This window comes from Pongo pygmaeus, chromosome 8, assembly GCF_028885625.2.
Source record: "Pongo pygmaeus isolate AG05252 chromosome 8, NHGRI_mPonPyg2-v2.0_pri, whole genome shotgun sequence".
Taxonomy (NCBI): Eukaryota; Metazoa; Chordata; class Mammalia; order Primates; family Hominidae; genus Pongo; species Pongo pygmaeus.
In genome coordinates this window covers 101,426,052-101,430,387 of record NC_072381.2, presented here as the reverse complement: position 1 = coordinate 101,430,387, position 4,336 = coordinate 101,426,052, and the positions used below count along the sequence as shown (strand labels likewise).

The 4,336-nt window shown below is 36.9% G+C and overlaps 1 non-coding gene across 1 annotated transcript; it reads right to left on the bottom strand.

The window, feature by feature from the left end:
- Window positions 1-2,954: 2,954 nt before the first annotated feature.
- Window positions 2,955-3,059, bottom strand: LOC129006930 (U6 spliceosomal RNA). Its single transcript, XR_008492123.1, has one exon. It is a non-coding gene; the product is annotated as a U6 spliceosomal RNA (small nuclear RNA).
- Window positions 3,060-4,336: the final 1,277 nt, after the last annotated feature.

The following is a 4,336-nucleotide window of genomic DNA, read 5'->3' as shown; positions in this document are numbered from 1 at the left end:
AGACGTTGTTATTACTGCTTTACATAGACATAATTGCATAATTGATTCAGATTTACTTCTACATGCTTTCCTAATATCTTTCAACTCCAAGCTTCCATCTGGGATCTTTCTCTTCTGCTTGCAGGGGTGAGGGGGGAAACACTTGATCTTTTAGTGTGGGTTTGCTGGTGATAAAGCTTTTTGTTTGTGTTTTCTTGAAAATGTACTTATTTCACCTTCATTACTGAAAGATAGTTTCGTTTGTTATGGAATTCTAGGTTGGCAGTTATTCTCTTGTACCACATTGAAGATAACTTTATGGTGCCTCTGACTTTCATTGTTTCTCTTGAGGAGTCACAGTTATCTATTCAATTTTTGTTCTGTTGAAGATAATATGTTTTTTATCTTTATATGAACAGAATTTTGCTTTTAAAAATTTCCCTGTCTTTGATTTTAGCGGTTTGGTTCTTATGTCATTTCATGTATTTATCCTTCGTGTTGTTTTTCGGGGAAAAACCCCCTCGGTTTTGGAAAAAAATTATGTTATTAGCTATCTATAGCTGCATTTAAAAATTACCTTCAAAGCTTAGCAGGTAAAACCAATAAACATTTATTATCAAGCCGGGCACTGTGATGTATGCCTGTAGTCCCAGCTGCTCAGGAGGCTGGGGCAGGAAGATCGCTGAGCCTAAGAGTTCAAGGCCAGCCTGGGCAACATATACTCTGTCTCTTAGAAAAATAAAAATACATTTATTATCTCATAGCGTTTATGTTAGAGGAACCTAGAAGCAGCTTAGCTAGGTGTTTCTGACACAGAGTCTCACATGAGATAGCAGTCAAGATGCTTGCTAAGACTGCAGTCATTTAAAGGCTTGACTAAGGTTGAAGATCCACTTCCAGGGTGTCTGATTCAGTGCTGACTATTAGCAGATGGTCTCAATGCAATGTCACATGGACTTCTCCATTGGGCTGGTTGAGTATACTCCTAGCATGGCAGCTGATTTCTACCAAAGCAAGTGATCTAAAAGAACACAAGATGGAAGCCACATTGTCTTTTATTATATTGTCTCAGAAGTATCAGTTACAGAGGCCAACTGTATTCGGAATGAGAGGGGACTACCCAAGAGTTTAATACCAAGGAACAAAAATCACTGGAGGTCATCTTGGTGGGTAGCTACCACATTCCACCTTCTCTAACCCAATTATTCATGTCCCTCTCATATGAAAAAATAGTCACCCTCAAAAGTTTTAATCCGTTACAGCACGAGCTCGAAGTACAAAACTTTATATCGGGTCCAGATATGGGTAAATCTTCTTGAGTGTAGTTCTTTCATAAAAGCTCAAGTATTGTTCCTTTCAGTCTGAAGGCATATGAACTAAAGTGACAAGTTATTAGTGTCTCCCATGTCAAACAGTATGGTGGCACAGGCAAAGGATAACTGCTATAGATGCTCCTGTTTAAAAGGATGGGGGAATGAGTACAGCAGACAGTCCACAGCAATTCTGAAATTCACCTGGACAAATTTTTAAAGTCCTTGATCGGAATTCATTGCTAATCCTGCACAGGAACAATTCTCCATATCTCTTGGCTTTACCATCTGGGCTCTTGATTCTTTTCTTTGAGTTATTCTTCATTTTTCATGAAACACTATCATTGGTTTTGGTTGCATGATTTTCTTGGCCTATTTCATGCCTGTAAATGTTTCCAAATCCAAGGACTTATTTTCCTTTTTTCTATTTCTGGCCCATTAAGTCCAAGCTAGTGGTGTTTCCACCAATATAAGTATCTTTAAAACTTTGTGGGTATTCTGTTAAAGTTCTTGGATTTACTCTACTAAGCAAAAGCCACACCCACAAATCTCACTGAAGTGATCCCTTTTCTACACTGGGCTTCCACTGATGCTGCTGGGGACAGCACACCTAAGAGTCACATAACTTTTATTCTCTGATTAAAAGTATCTAAAGCATCACCTTGGATCCTTCTGAGATCTTTAAAAGGATTTTACAGGCACACTCTCAGCTTCATCTGTTAGACCAGGTTTTTCTCAAAGTGCCTTAAATTTGACCTTTGTCTGGAAGCCATTTGTTAATTTCAGCATTCTGTGTCATTTGGAGAGGCTGAGAATGTTCAAATCCAATGATTTCTGGCTTCCCTCACTCAACTTTTTTAAAACAGTTCTATTTTTTGCTTATTCTCGCCTTTCACATTTTACTATAAGCAAAATGAAGAATCAAGGAGGCACACAATACTTTGCCTGAAAATTCTTTTTAGCTAGATCACTTAGCTCATCTGGTATGTTTGCTACTTTCCATGTTACTGAAGGTACTAGGTTTGCTAAACTTTGTTTTTACATAAGGAAGATTTCCTTTCCTCCAATATTCAGCAAAATTTACCTCCCTTTCATTTTAAGTTATCACCTGCAGTCTCCTAAAATGCCATCAGGTTTCTACTAACAAACACCTAAAAGCTCTTCAAGGTTTTCACCATTTTGTGTTCCATATACTGCCTAGTTCCAAAGCCATTACATTTTAGGTTTCTGTTACAGCAGCACTCCAACTCCAGGCCTCAAAAATCTGTATTTGTTATTTGTCACTGCATGCAAATTAGCCCAGACTTAGTGGCATAAGACAATCAACAGTTACTATCTCCTACAGTTTATTTAGGGTGAAAAACCTGGGAGTGGCTTAATGATTATGGCTGTGACTCAGGGTCTCTCTTTTTTTTTTATTTTCATAATTGAGATTTTATTGCTTGAGAATCAGTACAGACATTTCAATTTGTACACAATTCTTAACATACGTAATGAAATTTTAAAAAGCCATGTATTGTAATTCTTTTTAAAAGTTATTCCAGTGACTTTCCAGCTTAGAATTTGGAAGCAAATTTTCCTTAGAGGCTATCAAGTACCAGTATCTTCACATGTTGGTCAGCTGTTACATACGGCCCACCAGTTCACAACTGAATAGCACATACAAAAAATATGGAACAATTCACGAATTTGCGTGTCATCCTTGCGCAGGGGCCATGCTAATCTCTGTATCGTTCCAAGTTTTAGTATATGTGCTGCCGAAGCGAGCGCGACTCAGGGTCTCTCTTAAGGTTGAATACCAGAAGACAGCTAAGAATGCAGTTATCTGAAAGTCTGACTGGGCCTGGAAGATCTGCTTCCAACATAGCTTACTCAATTGGCTGCCAAGTTAGTACTGTTTTTTGGCAATAGGCCTCAATTCCTGCCACATGGATCTCTCCATTGGGCTACCTGAATGTCTTCATGACATGGCAGTTAGCTTCTCTGAGAAAGTGATCTGAGACAGCAAGATGGAAGGTGAAATATCCTTTATGCCTGGCCTTGGAAAGCACACTCCATCCTTTCTGCACTCTTTTATTGGTTATACAGATTAGCCCTCTGCAATACGGGAGAAAACTATATAGGAGGAGAGAATACCAGGAGGTGAAAATCACTGTGGAAATCTCTAAGCCTGGAGATCACTTTTCAGTTTTGGGAAAATCTCAGCCATTATGTCTTCAAACATTATTTCTGTACCATTCTCTTGCTCCTCCTTTTCTGGGACTCCAATACAAACATGTTATACAACATGAAATGCCTTTTCATTTTATTCCCTAGCCTCTTAAACTTTTCTAAATATTTTCTTTTTTCTCTTGGTATCTTATTCTTCTGATGTTTTTCTCTGACATATCTTAAAGTTTACTAGTTAATTTACTAATTATTTTCTTCTTTTGGATGACTCAAGTATTTTTATTTTATTTTCCCCTTATTAGTTTATTATGCAGTCCTAGTATTTACATTATATATTCTTGACTTGTTAGAGCCCCTATGAAATTAGTAATTTTATCTCTTCACAAACAATGAAAGAACTTTACAAATTTTAAATCCATTTACCGCCCCAGTTTGTCCTACTGTTGTCATAGATTTCATTTTATAAATATTTTAAGCCCAAGGCATTATTTTTGTCATTTGATAAAGTCAATATTCACTCTAATATACCCACATATTTACTCTTCCCAGCACTCTTTATTTCTTTTTCTATTCTGTACTTCCACCTGAGACCATTTCTTTTCTCTTTGAGCAACTCCCTTTAATGTTTCCCTTAGTGAAAATCTGCTGGCAATACATTCTTTCAACTTTTTTGCCTGAAAATGTCGTTATTTTGCTTTTTAATTTTTTTAATTGTGAAGAATTTTTTTGCCAGTTGTAGAATTCTAGCTTTATGGATAGTTTGTTTCAACAACTTAAAGATATTGCTCTATTGTTTTCTGACTTTCATTGATCCTATTGAAAAGTCATTTATCTGGCTTCCCTCACTCAACTGCCCATTTGAAAGAAACATCTCATTT